The 19,202-nt window shown below is 45.3% G+C and overlaps 1 long non-coding RNA gene and 1 pseudogene across 2 annotated transcripts in view; one reads left to right on the top strand and one right to left on the bottom strand.

Moving 5' to 3' along the window:
- Positions 1–19,202, top strand: part of LOC146195967 (uncharacterized) — a 111,294-nt pseudogene that overhangs the window by 51,422 nt on the left and 40,670 nt on the right. The window contains exon 2 of the transcript XR_014706065.1: positions 14,119–14,164. The product of XR_014706065.1 is annotated as an uncharacterized LOC146195967 (transcript). The remainder of the gene's footprint in view (positions 1–14,118; positions 14,165–19,202) is intronic.
- Positions 5,302–19,202, bottom strand: part of LOC146195968 (uncharacterized) — a 42,584-nt gene continuing 28,683 nt past the window's right edge. Inside the window, exons 2-3 of the long non-coding RNA XR_014706066.1 lie at positions 13,813–13,897; positions 5,302–5,469 (exon numbers count right to left, since the gene is read on the bottom strand). This is a non-coding gene — a long non-coding RNA (uncharacterized LOC146195968). The remainder of the gene's footprint in view (positions 5,470–13,812; positions 13,898–19,202) is intronic.

Here is a 19,202-nt window from a genome sequence, read left to right as displayed (position 1 = left end):
GGCTCGAGCGACTGTGGTGAAGTCCATTTCTTCCTCATTTGCTTGTCTGTACGGTCAAGTTCTTGTATACGCGGAACGGAGTATCCGCATCAACCGTACGAACTCCGTAATTACCCCATCATGTCAGTGAGGAATCCGTATGCTCCGAACACATCCGTCCGCAATCGCCGTACATGGTCCGTACACTACATTAGGACATCCTTATCTACCGCATGACGTCTGTACGTTCTGCGCACAGGACCATCTGCATCCGCCGTATGAAATCCGTAAGTTCCACAAGGACTTCTTTGACGAACGTACGAAATTTGTTTTCCGTAAGTGTGATGCGGAATACGCACGGATTCCATACGTTTTCTGTACTGCTACATACGGAGTCGTTGGGTCGCTGGCGTTCTTTGTAACCACCGAAACGAATCGATGGAGGAGCTCACAATACCTTAAGTGTCGGCAGCATAAATGTAGTAGTAGGGCAGACATCCGGCCACCTCTGACTGCGTTTAACCCCAGGATGTACCACCGGCTGCCAACACCCCATCATAATGCTCCTTCTCGTCCGCGCTCGCCAGTTCCAAACCTCTTCTTCCTCCTCCTTCCGCTGGCAGACGCATGCGCGAATCGGGAACACATATTTGATTACAACCGAACACATCTGCATAATATTTAAAAAGTGATTTTCATAATCAATTTAAACAGTTTACATTTTACTACTAATGCCTATTTCTAGTATCAGTAAAGAGTAGTGTTATGATGCGGAAGGAATCTAGATTAAAACGCAAACCAACCCATATTTTTGTGTGCTTGAAGTTGTGTGCTTTTCCTAGATTTTTCAAATGCCTTTGACCTAATTACTCATAAAGTTTTGCTTTAAAAAACTTGACCACTATAGCGTCAGATGTATCGCACACAATTAATTGAGTCCAACTTGCAATATTGTTCTCAATTAGAATACATTAAAACAGGTGCTCCTCATGAAAATATTTTGGGAACGTTTCTATTCATCCTTTACATCAATGAGTCCGTATCGTTGAAACCACACATTACATAATTTATGATGATGAGACTAGTCTTTTTTTTTTCAAGTAGATCATATGCCAATTTGCGTTGTCAGGCCAATACCGCGCTTTTCAAAATTAATGCATGGGGTCAAATGAACTGTCAAAAACTAAACAATAATAAAACGAAAGCTGTTTAATTTCACCCTCGCCACACGCGTGTACTATTGTCCCATATTTTCCCTAAATAACCCTGAGATAGAAGTCATTGAAAACTAAATCTCTCGGAGTGCACCTTTCCCAAAACGTGACATGGGATGATCACGTGAACTACACTATTAATAAAGTGTCAAGGACGATCGGCATTATGCGCCACCACTGCTACTCCTTTCCTTCCTTTGTTAACATTCTCATATACAATTATTCATTCTCTTTATGAAGTCACGCGTTTCTTGTTGGTCAAGAACAACAGCGGGAAACATTGGCAAACTTGCGGTCTTACAAAAAAAAGAGCTTTGCGCCTAGCGTGCAAAATTCCATAAAGTTTTATTACTGCATGTTGTTGGGTTCTCACGGGGCTCCGGCTCCGCTCTGAGAACCGAGGCCACACCGCTAGCTCTGACCCAACCCGTGGCCGTGAAGAACGTCATACCGAGGCAAACATAGCCAGCGGGCCAAGTTGTTTATTAGGAACGCCCAATGGGAGGGGGGGGGGGGGGGGGTTCTTCCTCGCTGTCGTAGCAGCATCGGCGCGCTTCGGCGACGCGGCGTCGTCTCTCTGGGTGAAGCTGCTGTGTGCCGAGATGAGAGGGGAGGCGGAGGGAGGGGCCGTTCTCACACCCCCGCGCTCTCCGCCACAGCATCGGAGGGAGGAGGCCAGAAGGGGAAAGATGAGTGCTCCCCGAGAGAAAGAGAGGGTGTTCGCCGCGTCGTGCGGGCAAGGGAAATGTTGATTTCCCACAAGGTTTATTTAAGCTCAACATAATTTCCGTTTCATCAATGTATGCACACAAGCTATGCCGCATGTATAAACTTGGTATATTAAAATATAATGATGCCATAATGAGCCTCGCACGGCTAACCGAAAACTTTTCTGTTTATAATGTACGCCATCCTGAAATGTGGCATATAGGCAAATGTAGAAAAACTTCCCAGTCGGAAAAAAACTTTAGAAAATTTTCTGATGTTACGAAAAAATTTCTGTGCGGTTTTTGACGGGAAACCTGTTGTGACAACAGAACATTCTGTGGTAACATTAGAATTTTCTTTAGTTGCAACAGAAAAGTGCAACAGAACTACAGACAACAGAAATATACTAGAGAAAAACTACAGTACTACAGAAAAATACTACAGAACTACAGAAAAATATGATGGTTACGACAAAACTACAGGATATTTTGTCGTATTTTTGACACAGTTCTGTAGTTTTTTCGACAAGGTTATGCGCATCAGATGTTGAAATTCCTTTTACCCACATTTCTAAATCAAATAGTTCGAGAAACTGAAATCTATCGTATATCTCTAAGAGAACTGCGCTCAATATTTGTAATGTGATGTAGAATAGTGACTTCGCTTTCTTTGCTTTTTAATGTTCTTTTTTTAACGATTTTCCATGAATCATGTATGTTCTCGTCTTATTATACTCTTTTTCCTTAGCCGCAAGCTTCTCTGCTGCCCGTGTTGTTGGCGGTGAGTGCCCCTCAAGCTGTTCTGACAGCGTTTGTCCTGTCCCCGATGTAAAATTTTGTTTGCGAAATAAATTTCAATTTGAATTATTAAGCAATTACTATAAGCGGAGGTGATACCAATCGATCCCCAGTCACAAACTTGATCTCCGCAGCGGCATCCACGTCGATACCACCACTCCATCTAAGGCCCCAGCACTTGCTTTCAGCAAGCCTCCCCTCCCCCTTTACCCCGGAACCTTCTGCGCGACCAACGACGCTGATGTAGACGACTGGCTGGCCCTATACGAACGCGTCAATAAGCACAACAGATGGAATGTTACGCGTATGCTCGCGAAACGCATCTTGTATTTGTCTGGGGCCGCGCGGGTGCGCGTTTTTGACACTCACGAAAAGGACCTAACATCATTGGACGTGTGTGCGCAGAAGCTCCACGAGCTTTACGGAAAGCATATTGGCCGCCATCACGCCGTGAAGGAAGAACTCGCTTCTCGAGGACAAACGCCTGCAGTTTTATCTCACGTATATCCTGGACATCCTGTCTGTGTGCCGCAAAGTTGACGAAGCCATGTCAGAGGCCGATTAAGTCGGAAACACATACTAAAAGGTATTGCCGAAGATACCTTCAAACCCCTCTTGTGCAAGGAGTGTTCCACCATGGACTCTGTATTGCAGATGTGCCGAGGTTTCGAGTAATCAAAACAGAAGCGCATATCTCAATGTTCAGACTGGTTGCCTTGGCGTTTATCCTCCTAATCTGATTACAAGGACTGCGTGGAAATAAAATTTTTGCAATCACTGGGGCCTTAACGGCTAAGAAAAGGCTTTCTAGGAGCGCTTTAAAGTTGCCTCCACAAACCTTTCAATAATTCAATGCAGCAGCGACGACGCTTCACAACATCAACTGTGGTGAGTTTTTTATCGAAGGGTTTGAGAAATAACGGCGTATGTCAATGAGCAAAAAATTATTACTCACCAAATCCGAGAAAAACTTATAGTAAAAACAAAGAAACAAAGACAACACAAAAATTAGAAGCCGATGAGCTGCATTGCCATCCTTGTTTCCACTTTAGGCAAAATAAGGTCTCTGCTTGCGTTATATGTGAACTAGCGATCAAAATTACTCTGCAACATAATGACGTCGCTTTGGAGAGCTTCTCACCAATAATGTTGCAGAAAATGTTTAAACGTTAATACTGATAATTTTCTTCGTAAAGAGGTTTAAGGTGTATAATTTGCCTGATCCTTTTTGATGGATAAGAAACCATGTATTCGAAATAAATGGTTCCCATAGGCATTACGTGTCTGCAGATCGATAAAAAGGCTAAACTCTACGAACTGGTTAAAACACAATTTCTTACCAGAACGGATTCATTTGATCTGTGCACCCACACCTTTAACAACATAGTCTGTCAAATAGGTTTTCAAACCAAATAGAATAAATAAGAGGACACTTAAGCTTTGCCTTAAGAGTAGAAAGTATAGCTTTGGGTAATCACTGCATCCTCTGTTACTATTCTAATACAGCTTTGATCACATCCGCCTATCAGTTTGTATTTTCAGCTTGTTCACTTTGGCTTTACGAAACAACTCCACTTGAGCCCTCCCTTCACAATTGTCCCGAGCTTCATCTCGAAACCAATATTTCAGCTCCGCATCTTTCGCTTTATGGAACTCAGTAGTCCTGCGTCTACGGCCGCTAGAGCCGGGTAATGCTACTACCCACCTTCGTGCGCATGATCACGGACGGCGCTGTGCGTTTGTTTCTAATGGTCAAACCTTGGCACCCCGGCTTCGCTTCAAAAGTCTAGCTGCTTTATATCGAGCGTTCTTCTCTGCCGCTGCGGCTCCGCCATGTGAATTAACCACGTAGTCGAGCACTACCATAACGATAAAACATATTGTTAAGGGAACCCAGCACGTCCACCAAATGTTAAGGGAACCTTACACAGCGGTAAACGCCAGATAACTCTTAGAAGCACACACCACCAGTACGAACCCAGCTTAGCCTGAGCGTCGTCTTCTTCACAACACCACACCAGTGCGTCGTCGTCATCTAGATATTGCGCACCGTAACAATATTCCCAAACGAAATCCCCATATTATCACTCAGATCAGGTGCGATGTTAGATGATGTTGACCCACTATTACCAGCAATAATGTTCGTCACACGTTTTCAAACTCAGCGAAACAAACATAACAGCAATCCCCTCCATCCATGCTGGTTTCACTCAATATTCTCTTAATCACTTATACTATCAACCATCCCTAATAAATGCACTAACACTAGATATATTACTTGCAGTTTTTACTAGAACGTGAAGGTGCTATCCGGGTCGAAACACATGTACCAACACTATTTGCGGCGGCCGCAGTAGATCGTATGACGTGGCCTTCCAAATGTTGAGCCGAGAGCTTCTGGAGTTCTTTTAGAAATCTCCAGAACCGGGCTACAGCGACGTCTTCACGAAGCAACGATCTTACTATGTTTTCATATTAGATAGCATGGAAATATGTGGGTACACAAAGGCATCATTGTTCATTTGCCTCCACACTGATATATTTAGAAAAAGATGACTAGGAGGCATAAGAATAGTTCACGAAACTGGTCAGGGATCTCCAGGGTGATGTTGGCATATCATTTTATTCGGAATAAGTTCGCTTCAAAGAACAGTTAAACTCAATTTGACGTTTCGCTACCAGATGATAGGTATTTCGGCACACTGTGTTTCGTTTTTACCGTCAATTTTTATGCATTTACAAACACCGTCGCATTGCTCGTCTGTTTCGCACTGGAACAAAATAAGAGAATAAGTTAATTCCGGGTTAGATAATACCAGACATATGATGCAGTCCTTAACACTTGCGATAAGTGTTCAAATAAAGCAGCTACCGGCTGGCTGCGCAGTTTATAATACAGTAGCACGTGTTAATCTCTCAGGTTAAAATGTATTCTGAAGATGACCTTTTCTTTTTTAAATGACATTATACATTCCAATTATATTAGAAGATGCGAGAAATTTGCTTCGCCAATTAATATTCGACTGATATTTATAGAATGCGACAGCGCTAAAGTGTTCTGCAAGTGACGGCAGGATTGACGCACTGCTATAGAACCAGTTTAAATTAAAAGGGACAAGTGAGGACTATATATGTCACCCTGAATGAGGGGACCTTTGATCTGCAGAAAGTTTTTAGCTGCCATGATAGCACACTCACTTCTCTACATTTATTTTGACCTTCCTCTACGCTTGGTCAGCGGTTGTCAAAAGGATGGCGAGATGATTTTGCTGAATCCAGTGCACGGTGACGTGGGGGCTCTTTCGCGCAAGACTCGAGTTTCAAACCTTGGTGACATAGTATTCATCATCATCATCATCAGCCTGACTATACCCACTGCAGGGCGAAGGCCTCTCCCATATTTCTCCACTTAACCCGGTCCACTTAACATAGTATTAGGTGCATACAATTACGACCAAAGACATACACTCTAAAAAATGTTAATTTCTTCCGATTACTTTTCATCTACGAGAAGACCTCTCATACTTGCAGTCTGGTTCTTTTTATAAATGGCTTATGATTTATGTGGATATGTGGTGATGAAGATAGGCGCACATGGGTTAGCTTTCCACCTATTGATTAAAGGAACCGGCATAGTGACCTTGTATGTGGTCCCCACCCGTCTTCAATGCTCCCCATTAGCATGCTTTATATAAAGAGAGTTTTCATGACGTGTTTTTACAAACACCATAATTGTAATCATGAGTTTTGTGGCAAACATACCAATATCCTTATTTTTATACTTATTCCTCATCTTATAAATTGTTTGCCCCTATATGCACATATGGCGATCTGAGGCAATTAAAACGACTTACAAACATAACGTTTTTCCTCCACTCTAGTCAAGCTGCAAATCGTGACCTCCGTACTGGGGTTGAAATCAATCTGATGTAGCACAAATTTTGTGGTGTAGACAATGTCGTCTAGCCCTGGTACACTTTGCGCACTCTGCAACGGGACCCGACATATGCCTTGAATGGGCTGCTGAAAACGCCCTGGTGGGTCACACATCGGATATATGCAACTGTGCTTTTGGGGATATTCATATTCCTCCTCGTTTTTCAAATATGGAGATCCCGTCAATTTCCCACGCTGATCCTACTTCGGACAGATTCAAGGTTCCCCTTTGGTCTCGGTTAGCCCCTCTCATAATGGCATGAGACCTATGCAGTGTCTGCAGAGGCAAGCCTCATTGGGCTTGTCAACATTATGAGAATATCGGCACGACTTAATATCTGATGAGCAGCCCTACTTCATATTCTCCCTATGAATCCTTATAGCCATAATTCTGCAGTTATTTTCACATATGTTCCTTTTTAAGCCAACATGAAGTTTCGAAATTTTTATATGCGCAAAATAGTCTGAGTCACTTCATGTGGATGTTAGTAAGGTAGTTAAGTTTTATAATGTGAGCGGTAATTATATACACAGAGATGCAGCTTGTTCAGGCCGGCCACACAAAGAGCACTAATTAGTGATTTTTTTCATGTCCAGTCATTTTAGCAATTCAGGCTATTGAGTAAACAGATCCGTGCAATAGCGGCTTCACATGCTTGCAATTATTATACAGTCATCTGTAATGGTAATTAAGGTAGCATATATTAGAATCGATCATGTAAAGAATACACATACTGCACAGTGCATACTGTGGTGTGGGCATGCCCGCTACGGCCAATGTAGGATTTGCACCCTGCCAATTCTTTAAACGTACCGCACAACCGTTGATTTCCCACTGCAGCGGCGCCGACCCGAAGAAAAGCGCAAATCAGGATAGGAAACGAGCAGCGGGTGTAATCGTGCTACCTGAGCGAGAGTCGTCGGTTTGGCTTTTCTTCTTCGTCGGAAGCAACCCCTCGCATCAGGGTTCATGTCCCAGACTGAGAGCGCTTGCTCAATCTGTTTGCTTGTGGCTTAGATGCAGACCTGTAAGTTTCACAAACTATGCCCCTCACGGCTCCATGTGCTGCTACTGTCTCTATTAGATATATTTCGGAAGCAATTCATCTGCCGATATTAATTTTGTCCTCGTAAATAATTTGTACCGAGTGCAATGAGGGCAAATAGGTAATGAACACACTAAGTTTTGGCAAATATGTGTCCTTTATTTATGATATTGTGTGTGCTATATGAAGCTGAAAAACAAGGAGATGCGGCTTATTAGGGCACCAATGCATACCATCCGACTGTGGTAGGGGCTGCTTTCCTATGCAGACTAGGCTCACTGCTGCAGCAGTAATTGTGAGCAACCTTGCCCTCGCTTTCTTTGGCATCTCTTGCGTCTTCCAGCGCAGAAGTGTAGGGCAGTTGTCAGTTGCGCGGTACAGGTAAAAAATTGTTCGGGTGTACAACAGCATACATTAGGAGCCGCATTTAGCTAGCACTATTTTTCGTCCCGATATTCTGTAAACTATCCCAAATCCCAAACCGCTCCCACACCCACAATTCAGATATTATCCGATGGACCCACACGGTAAATGTAGGAAACAGAGGAGCTTGAAGCAGTGCCTAGCAACGCTTCAAGCAGGAGCTGACGTAGTGGAAACTCGCCGAATTCATGGGTCTAGGGCGCTCCTCCAGCCAATCCGAATTCATGTTGTTCAACACCAACCACCACCTTACCAAGCAAACCATTCCTCTATGCACATCACTATAGGTAGGCTTCTAGTAGCCGACTTAAGCAAACCCTTTCTGCTTCTGGTAATGTTCCTGCAAACAATGGGCTCATCCCACAAGCTATCCTTAAACTGACTATCACCACTCATCAAACTATCAGACTCATGAAACGAATAGCGGACAAGCACAGAGGCAGGCGAGAGAATGATCTCTGGCGCCTTGTACAGGCATTTGTCATCGGCCGAATGGTCTATTCACTCCCATATCTACATCTTATAACGACAGAAATTTTAGAACGTGGTCGCTTCTTTTCATCAAGCATACAAAACAGCACGTCATTTCCTGACACATATTCCTACCACACGCCCCCTAATTATGGGAATACACAATACAATAAAAGAACGAGTGGAAGCTGATCGTACTGCTCCAATCAAAAACCATTCCTCCACAGAAACGGGCAGGTTAATCTGCGCCGCCCTAAAACTTCAAACAATTAGTCCACCCTCCGATAACAGCCACTTTGTACCCCAGCACATCGAGGACAACCTTACCGTACAACCACTACATAAAAAATGCACCCTGCTTACCACAACGCACGGCGAGAAGCGCGAGCCAAGGTGTTAAACAAAGGCCACGCGACTGATACTGAAGCGGCCTGTGTAGGCCCAATAGAATACATTCACCCGACGGCATGTATATTCCGTGATGTCCGTTAACTTCCTCATAGAATGTCTGCTCTGTCAAAGCAAAAAACGTCGACAGAGCTGAAGAGGCGGCCATAGCGCTAATCATCTCATCTTCCACTGCGACACTAATTTTAAGCGATTCTAAACCTGCAAATCAACATTTCGCAAGAAGCCAAATACACCCAGTCGCCCATCGCCTCAACCTCTGGCACCACAGCTCCCCAACTCATTCCCATCGTATGGGTACCTGGCCATGGATGCAACCCCGGCAACGAGGCTACCCACTCAACTATTCGAGCGCTCGTCAAACGAGCGGAGCATATTGCAGACTCGGGAAGCACGCGGGAGAGTTCTCACCTATAATGACGTAACTGTTCAATACCGAGAACAATGACTCTTCTATTGCCCACCTCACACCACACACTCAAAACCCGAACAAACAATCTGGCGACCGCTACCAGCCAAAATCTTTCCCTACATATCTTGGTTGGCATTGGCAAACCCAGGCTGGTACGACCCCACATGCTCTCTATAACATGTTTACATGCTGATTTCAAGCCACCGCCCCATTGGAGCCTCAAGGAGCAAGCAAGAGTGTTGGGAGATCCCGGACTCCAGCTCGGACCCACCCACGCAGATGCTTCTTGACTGGGCTGAAGCGGTCGCTGCCTAGGACGGCCTGATAGGCGCCATCCGGGATCTAGTTGTTGCGACTGACGTAAGAAGGAAAGGTAAATGCACGGGCCTGCTACTGGCTCTGTAGCTGAGCTGCCTCCGCTGCCTCGTGCGGACAGAAGATAAAATAGAGAAGAAAGAGAATGGAAAGGGAGAGAAAGACGCGCGCCGGCACCAGCCATCGTCCACTACCGAAACGGCAGCGGGCTCAGTGACGGCCCACAACAGATAACAATTCCTAGGCAGGCTAGCCCCCGCAGCAAGCAGCCGCGACCTACCAATCCCAGCCTCGTAGGGTCAGTTCGACAAGGGCCAACGCAACTTCAGTGCACGAAAGGCGACCAGGTCCTACGCCCGACACCCGTTCTAAGTGGTGCAGCAACCGGACTTTCCGCTTCTTTGTCAAACTGATGGGAAGGTCACCGCCAGGTAACTAAACATGTTTCTCCCTTGTCCTACTGCCTTCGACCTTAACAAGGTGGGCATGAAATCGGGCTAATAAACGTGAATAACCTGTAACCTTTTCATGCGCGTTAAGGTAACATCTGACTTATGGGTATGGGCAATTGCAGAACCTCCCGATCGCCTGGGACTACCACAGCACAACTATTTGATGCTTTGTTGGGGGCCCCGCCCGTGCTCAGTCTTGGACGAGAACGGGAGTTTTGTCTCCCCGCCCATAGACGCCTTAGGCACGCAAGCTTGTGCGCCAATTGCTCTCGCGCACTGCGTTTTCTTTTGAAGCGAAAAGCTTCACTAGGAATGGGTCTGGCGTGCGTGTGATCACTTTTAGCCACAGCTGGGCATGCGTGAACTCACCGACTGACGTCACTAGGATAGGCACAGGTGTTAGAAGCGCAAAGCTTCACTATGAGGGTCAGAGCCGAGCTTCGCGTATGCCGTATGCCGTGACGTCACAGTCAAAGCCAAATGCGCAGGCCCGTCACGAAGCTCTGCCAGCATCGCCTAGCAACGCTTAAGAGGTGTGCGACTTCTCAATAAAAAATAAATTTATTATCCCCCCCCGGGAATCAAACCTCCCACCCTTCGATCCCCAGCCGAGCGCTTTACCGCTGTGCCACGCAGCGGGTCATGAAGTGCTGCTCATAATTCCGCTTGTGTACCGTGAGGATGATAGCGGGATGCCGCGCGTGACAGATACTGCAATTGCCGCGCAAATTAAAAGTACCAGAGACTAAAATAGTTAAGTCACTTCGTTTTAGCTATGAGAATACATAATACCTGGGAAGGTAATGCTAAAGTGACCAGGGAGGCCCAGACCTGGCGGCTCAACTCCACTGTAGTGGGCCAAAAAATACTACAAGAACTACAGCTTCAGTAAGGTGAGCCACCCTATGTCACTGAACTGCAGCGTTAGACGCGGAAACTATTCAAAATTGCACCGATCCCTAAGAATATGCACCCGATTCATGACAAGAAACAAAGACAGTATAGAGTAAAATTTATTCAAAGCAAACTAATAAACAACCCTTCTGAGGAATCCGCCTATTGCGATGCTCCCGCGGCTAGAACTCGCCGCGCTCATAGCAGTGGTAGGCGAGAACATTCCTAAAAAGTAATTGGATTCATTATTACGCTAAAGCTTTATTAGCAGAAGAGGCTGCGGTAGAGCTAGCATGTAAGGGAACTAAAGCCAAAAGTATCCTCTCAGATAGTAAGGCGGCTGTTAGGAACTTCGGCAAAGGCCTAATTTCCAAGCAGGCGGCCAGTCTATTGAGAAAGCACCCGCAAAACCGGGAGGTTTCAGTATCTGCGTTCCAGCTCACGAGAGTCCACCAGGCAATGAGGCTGCCCATCGTCTCTCTCGATATATACACACCCGAGCGGTCATAGAGACCCCGCTACCCGGAGACAAAGATCCCGTTATCACCTACAAGGAGCTGTCTGAGACTCCCAGACTAAGCAGAAGGATCTATCCACCACCAGATAGGACCCTAACACCCTCAGAGTGCAGGAGCTGGCAAAACATTAAGGCCAATCGTTTCTTTTCTCATATTACTCTGCATAATGAGTTGACAGGTCACCCAGAGGCTTGCAATCGCTGCAACGTACCTCTGAGTCATCACCAGCAGCCTGACTATACTCAGTGCAGGGAGAAACCCTCTACCATTTTCTCCAATTAACCCAGTTCTGTGCCAGCTGCATCCACTTGACCCCTGCGAACTTCTTAACCTCATACGCCCACCTGATTTTCTGCCGCCCCCTTCTACGCTTTCCTTCCCTTGAAATGCAGTTTGTTACCCCAAGCGATCATCGGTTATCCTCTCTTCGCACTACATGTCCTGCCCATGCCCATTTCTTCTTGTCGATTTCTACTAGAATGTCAGTAGCTTGAGTTATTTCTCTGCCCCACTCTGCCTGCTTCCTATCCTCAATGTTACCCCAACCATTTTTCGCTCCATAGACCTCTGCATTGTCCTCAACTTAAGTGGAACCCTCTTGGTTAGACTCCACGTTTCCGCCCCTTAGGTGAGTACAGGTGAGATGCAACTGTTGTATACTTTCCTCTTGAGCGATACTGGTTAGCTGCTAGTCGTAATCGGCGAGTGCTTGCCAAATGCGCTTCATCCCAATTTTATTGTTCTTCTCTCCTCTCTCTCTAAGTCAAAATAATCTGGCAATGCCCCGATTCTCCGGGAGCTAAAGAAACTGATCCTCTTAATTAAATTACCTGGGAGTCCTACATCCATAGCCCAGAGGCGGATGAACAAAAGATCGTCCTACGCCTCGCGGAGGAGGCTTATTTTAGGACCTTCTCTGCGGCCACGGCGCAGTAGAGCCGCAGTAGGAGACCCTTCCCTGGCGTAGCTGCTGCCCCGAGGTCCATATCGGTATATTATCTTCTCTTAGGTCTCCCAATAAGGTTACGCAATGATGTGACGTCCCCCATCTGCCGTCAGCTATAAGGATAAAGCGGGAACGAGCGCGCTCCAACGCCGCCGGGCGGCGCTTCTTGCCTTCCGCGATTGACGGATGCAGCGCATTTCCTTTCCTGCAAACTAATTATAGAACGCCTGAACTTAGACGCGCTGGACATGGCAGCCAAGGAGAGTTTAACTTCTGACGAATGGCACAGAAGACTGGAGAAATTAACTTCTTCTGATCCCGAGGTAGTCACTGCTTTTCACTACGTATATCCAGGTATAGCAGAGCTAAGCCGCCATGTTCAATGTTTTTTCGAAGTGAGTGCACTTGGCTGCGCCCCGACGGCGCATGCCCAGCTGTTGCGTGACGGCGAAGCTTAGGAAACGTGGAGCAAACAGCCAACGGGGGGGGGGGGGGGGGGGGGAGGGTCTGAAGGATTGTGGCAGCATTACGCCATGCTGCCAACGGGAATTGTTATTGCGACGGCCCGTCTCAGTCCTCCGCGATGTTCTCGGACCAAGTCGGCAGTGTGTTGTCGATCTTGGCCCTACGGCGGAGACGTACCGATGATAAGCCCAGAGACGGAGATTGTCGCGGTACCTGGCGTGAGTGACTGCTTCCCCGCTGCCATTTCTTGTGCCGCGCTGTCATGTACTGTTAACTAGAAGCTTCGTTTCTTGGGAAACGGTCCCACCTAGTAAGGTTCACAACCTTCTTATCCGATTTATTTCGCTTTTATACCCGTGTAGCATCTTCCAGTACTTTTTGTTGTCCCTGAATAAACAGCTGTTTTATCCTCAATGTCCATGCCGGTTTACTCATCGGGCAATAGCATGGCTCACGAAGTCATTTCAGGAACGCGTTGCCTTTGAATGCAAAACGGATTCTGCACTCATCTCTCTAACGAATGAAAAATTTACAATCCTGTTATAATGTAGACCGTATACATAGCAATGAATCCGTAATACTAATTACCTTATGAGCGATAACTACACCGCTATTCCAGTATTTAAAATCTTATTTCAGTGAAATTAAGGGGAAGCCTAAGAAAAAGCAACACATAGTGATGGCATCATTCCGGTGTGCTTTTCAACAAGGTCAGAAAAAAATGAAACGGCAAATAAAGCCTGACACAGGGCAATTTGTGAGGGATGATAATACTGCCAACCATATTGTGCAAAATACTGCTTAGAGAAAAGGAATGACTGTGCTCACAGTGTGTTTCGGACAAAAATGTGTCTGGTCTTGGATTCCAAATCTCTCTGATACAAACACATTGCGTACATTTTTCGGGTGTGATCTGAAAAGCAAATATAAACATATAGTCGCATTGATCATCAGACTATATAATTTAGTTCCTATTTGGCTTTTCTTTCTCTCAATGTATATAAATGTGCTTTATCTGTCTATATAATGCGGTATATGCGATAATAGGACCGGGTTGTTTTGTTTTGCCCACTGTTCCTGGGCTAAATACACTTGAAATAATGTTTCTTATTTTGGTCACCTACGTTTAAACAGCTCCCAAAAGATGACGATCTTATTGGCTGGCGCCCACTGTCGACCGGTAAGTATATGCCTTTTAAAACGTTTTTCAATGACATATAGTATGATATACCGCAAGCTTGTATTCCATACAACTTTCAATTTTTAAAATTTTCTGACGCTACGAAGAAATCGCGCTAAAATTAGTATTCTTTTTTACAAGTGGATACCGAATAGCGCATTATACTAATCATCCTTATCGGCTAAAGAAAGTTCCTGCGTTGTTCAGGGCCTAATGGAGATGTGAGAACCCGTGTGTCAGCACTGTGCTTGGCCACTAAGCTACCAGTCTGCTGCTAGCATTTAAGTTTGCTCTTTAATAAAACGTGCTCTGCAGGGCTCAGAAAGGTACCTATTCCGTACAAATTATTGTACCATAATGATTTACACTACGCGAGAACTCCAGTGAACCGGGAGTGCTTTCGCACTAGTTCAGCTATAAAAACACGGCTAGTTGGAATCAAACGCATTCTAAAATAGGTGGGGGACCACATACGTCGGCGGAGGAAAACTTTGCCCCGTATTAATAAATTAGCGCGTAAACGCATGGCTACTATGTCGCACTATTGCAAGAAAGCATTGAAAAGATGACTTAAAAAGGTTTCAGTGGCGCCATGTCGAGGTGTCAGTGACAAACAGCGTGCACGAGCGTCGTCGTTCGCGCCACTAGAACGTATACTAGCTCACTATAATGCGGGTAAAGCATGGCTTGCAGTTCAATTACGGCCGAAGCATCACCGAAACCTTTTTCGGCCAGGAACCCCAACAGGGCTGAGTTTTGCCTTTGCACCTTTAACCCATCTTGGTATTGCATGTGCCTTGACATTTTCTATAAGGGATTTGTTGGGCTAGCATGCGAGCAAATCATCCAGTCTTCCAATCCCATTATGCCCGATGTCGGACCATAAGTGGGTTATCTAAGGCGGCATCATTCGGGCTTCTCGAGGGCTTGTCCATATTGATCTGCCATTTGTATTCCACCTGCCCTCAAGTAACCTACAAACTACCGAGGGGGAATCCTGTGCGCACACCCACTATATGCCCCGCTAGAGCCTATGTGAGACCCTATGCAATCCAAAGTGAGTGGCCTTATCCTCGCTCTAGAAGTGCTTTTCACCATAGAACCCACATTTGGGTTCGATCTTCCATCGAATATCCTTCGCGGAATCATTGGGGTCCGAATGCACAAATGTCTGCGGTTGCCCGAAGTCTGATAGGGATCATGTATTATAAAAAATGTTACTCGCAGTTGGGCCTTGCCCTCTTCTGGAACAACACAAAGCAATGGAGGTATTAGTGTTGTGGTTACAGCACTAGTTGGCTACAAGGGCCTATTGGGGCCCCACATTCTATGGTACCTGAGTTGCCAGTTTGTAGGTATAAGGATGAGTAGTTCATGAGCAAAACATAGTGTTATTTGTACAGTTCTTGCTCCTCTCTTGTAGTCTACCTGCTTTGCTTAGCCTTATTTCAAATAGGAAAGGAAACTTCTTAGCTTAAAAATGCGTACCAATATTGAAACTGTGCACCAGTTTAATTTACACGATTTTGCTGGGCAGCGAGGATAGAATAAATACCGAAATATTCGCAATAATGAATACCTTTAATTTAAAATTTTCTGGAAACCTTTTTTAATAAAGCATAATTCAGAGCGTTGTCACGGCGTTTTCAATTGTAATCCTGGTATAAACGCATCTCATCCTCGGGACTTGTTTTACTCATTAACGAAGAAAACTACCGTGAAACCAAAATTTTGTTTCACAACAAAGACAACTTTCGTTGGATGATTCACCGAACTCATTTTTTACGTAGACGGAGTTAGGAGAGACTATGCATCGATTCAGGCATTGCAAAAACAGAGTATAGTTGACCTCTCTGTGAAAGTACTGCAATATATCTATAGTGGCTGTTATTCAGAGACGCCTTGAAGTCAAGACTTTATTCGGACCGCAACAAGAACATGCAGGCTACAAGTATCCAATAGCTTTGTTTTATAAAGAAACCTGGGTGCAGCCGATGCATGCTGTTGGCTAGCGATACAGCAACACAAGAGAACAGTGGCTGCCTAGATCAGAGAGCGGCATATAGTAGCTAACGGCAACAGGCTTGATGAGCGTTTCACCGATATACGACTTCCCCTCTACAAGATCAGAAGCTGTCATAAGTCAGACTACCCCGTTTCCGCTTATCATGAGCACTGCGCCTTGGTAGCAAAGGTAAACCACCATCGCTTTGTTCCAACGTTAATGCCTTTTGGGCGTCACTTACAACGGGACGACAATCCCTCCGATGCACACTGGCTAATTGGCGGCAGCTGTGGGAGAAAGTTCACTTTCTAGCCGGTCACTTGCAAGGGGTACATTTGTATAAGTTTCGTTCGAAACAGCAGGCTTCACAAGATAGCGTCGCAAATGGTCAGCATGCACAACTCTCGTGCACCGGTGTAGAACCAAAATGTATGTCATTGCCGATTTCACATCCACAACCTTGCATGGGCGCCACTTCGCCTGCTCTCCACGCGCTGAACGCACAAACACTTCAGCAGCAATAAAGAATATTCTAGGTGAATTCCTTCGCTTGTTTACACTCCGGACATTCCTCTGAAATCTGGCGTTTATTGGATATTGCAGATTCGCTTTCAACAAACAACCTTGTGGGCAACAATCCTATTTAAAAACAGTTCAGCTGCCGTTTGGCCGTTGAATGTGTGTAGCGTTATTCTGTGAGCGGAAAGAAAATTATCTATCGTGTGCTGCAGTCACCTGGAAGTTCTATTTCTCTGGTCTTCTAGTGTGCTTGACCCCGTTTGCTAACAGACACTTCTCAAATTCTTCTTGCATGAAACTGCAGCTGTGAATACCTCTATCGGCAGGAAATGACTTTAGAAGAACGGGCGCACCGTTTCGATCCCGGTGTGCGCTGTCTTTGACGTCATGATTCTTAATTCGAACCACTTGGAATAGGAATCTACAGCTAAAAAAAACATGCTTTCGTTTTCAACACAGTCCAAATGTATCTTCTTCCCAATGTGCACTACTCCCAAGATGAAAGTGCCTCTAGTAGCCCTACAGATTTTGTGCTTTGGCAAATTTTACACTGCTGAGAGGTTCTTTAAAGGTAGTCCTCTATCTGTGGCCGCCAAGCCATTGATGTCGTTAGTGCTTTCATCTTTGTAATGCCCATGTGTTGCTCATGCAAAGAGCACATAACTTCACTTTGAAGCGGCTATGGTACGTACGACTCTTGTTCCACACCAAACAACCACAATCGTTTGAAAGCTCAAACCATTTAATGGCTGATAAGGTACGTCCACAGCACACGGCCATCCGAGTCATATCATTTCAGGAACAGCACTGAGAGCTTAATCGTTCAGTTTCACGCTCAATATCTTTCGCAGTTATGAGGAGTGTTCTCTCAGGTGAAAAATAAAAGATTTTTCTGTCTCGTCACCGGCATCACCCGGCGGGGTAGAACCGTGGTTACGGCACTCGACTCTGCGCCCAAAGATGCGGTATCGAATACGGGACTCGGCGGCCGATTTTCGATCGCGGCAAAAATCAAGTTGCCCGAGTACTCGTCGATGTCAGCACATGTTACAGAACTTCATGTGGCGGAAATTTCCGGAAGTCCTCCACTACGGCGTCTCCCATAGCCTGAGTCGCTTTGGGACGTTAAACACCACAAACCAAGTCATCGAATTGCCACCGGCTTCAGGCGATTGAAGGTGTGATAGGCCATCTGAATTGGCTATCTTTGTTCATGCTCTGTGGAGAATTTGTAAGTTGAAATTTGCAAGAATTCCCATCGATGCACGCGAGGTGCAGCTGCTGCCCTTGTGTGGTACTTTGCCTCAGAAATGACGGATAACGACCAGTCATCCGCGACCACGTTGAGCTTACGCCCACACAGATATTTATGAAATTTCTTTACTAAAAAAAGCTGCAAGAGATTTTTACCACATTCGCGTAGTTACGCTCGGCAGGAGTCACTGATCGAAATGCGAATGCAGTGAGTCGCTCTACGCCTTCAACCACGTGTGACAGCTCCGCGCCTAAGCCGTAAGCAAAAGCGTCCCATGTCAGCTGTATTTCCTTCTTTACATCATAAAGTTCCAAACTATGCTTTCACTAATCAAATTTTTACAGCGTCCGAAAGATGCATTACACTGGCTCGCCCATTCTCATGGGCTGCTTTCACATAACAGTTGGTGGAGCGGTTCTGGCAAGTTTGGTATGTCAGGCAAAAATTTGGCGTAGTTATTTACTAGTCCCGAGAATGCCTTTAGTTGAGTCGCGCTACTTAGTTTTGGAGCTTCTCCAATCGTCTTTACTTTTTTCGCTGTTGGGTGTACGCCATGCATATCTAGCTCATGCACCCTGTGAGGAACATTTTCTTACAACGCTGCATTTCCCTGCATCTACATAATACCGTCCATACTGACCGACTTTAGCACTTTCTCGGAACTGTTATGTATTTAAACCATGCATGCTACACACGTACATAGGACACGAGAGTTAAACTGCAACTTTATTTGGGAAGGGCTTGAACGACAACGTATATACCCCCAAGCAACGGCCCACCAGAGAAAGAACCACCAAACAACACGCCTCAAGCCACAAGCGAGGTAAAATGTCCAAACGTTGAGCATACTGCAGGAAGCGAACCAAGGCCGGAAAAGCCGGTTACAACAAGCTTCCAGACTAACTTATTCTACTTGCATTCTTTTCTATGGAAAAAGCGGTGAGGAGAAAGCAGTGCAGAGAAAATTTTTTCTTTAAAAGCTATAAAATCAAACAAGCACGATAAGGAGATGACCGTGACGAAAAACGTCCGATGCCCATGAGAGCCAACAATTAACACGGCTACATGAAAAAACGTTAAACCAAGTGAAGACTTGTGGACATAAATTTTGATGTGTATGAATGCCAATTATTAAAAAAAGGGTATACGATAAAATGCGTGGCAAAATTGGTCTAGGCTAAAAGGAAGAATAGTAAAGAAAGGAACCAGAGAGGCACAAACATGTAAAATAAAATGAAAAAACAACAAGTAAAACAAGA

The sequence above is a fragment of the Amblyomma maculatum genome, chromosome 3 (genome assembly GCF_055883805.1).
Source record: "Amblyomma maculatum isolate TAMU_Amacu chromosome 3, ASM5588380v1, whole genome shotgun sequence".
In the NCBI taxonomy this organism is placed as follows: domain Eukaryota; kingdom Metazoa; phylum Arthropoda; class Arachnida; order Ixodida; family Ixodidae; genus Amblyomma; species Amblyomma maculatum.
This window is presented reverse-complemented; position numbering and strand designations above follow the sequence as displayed.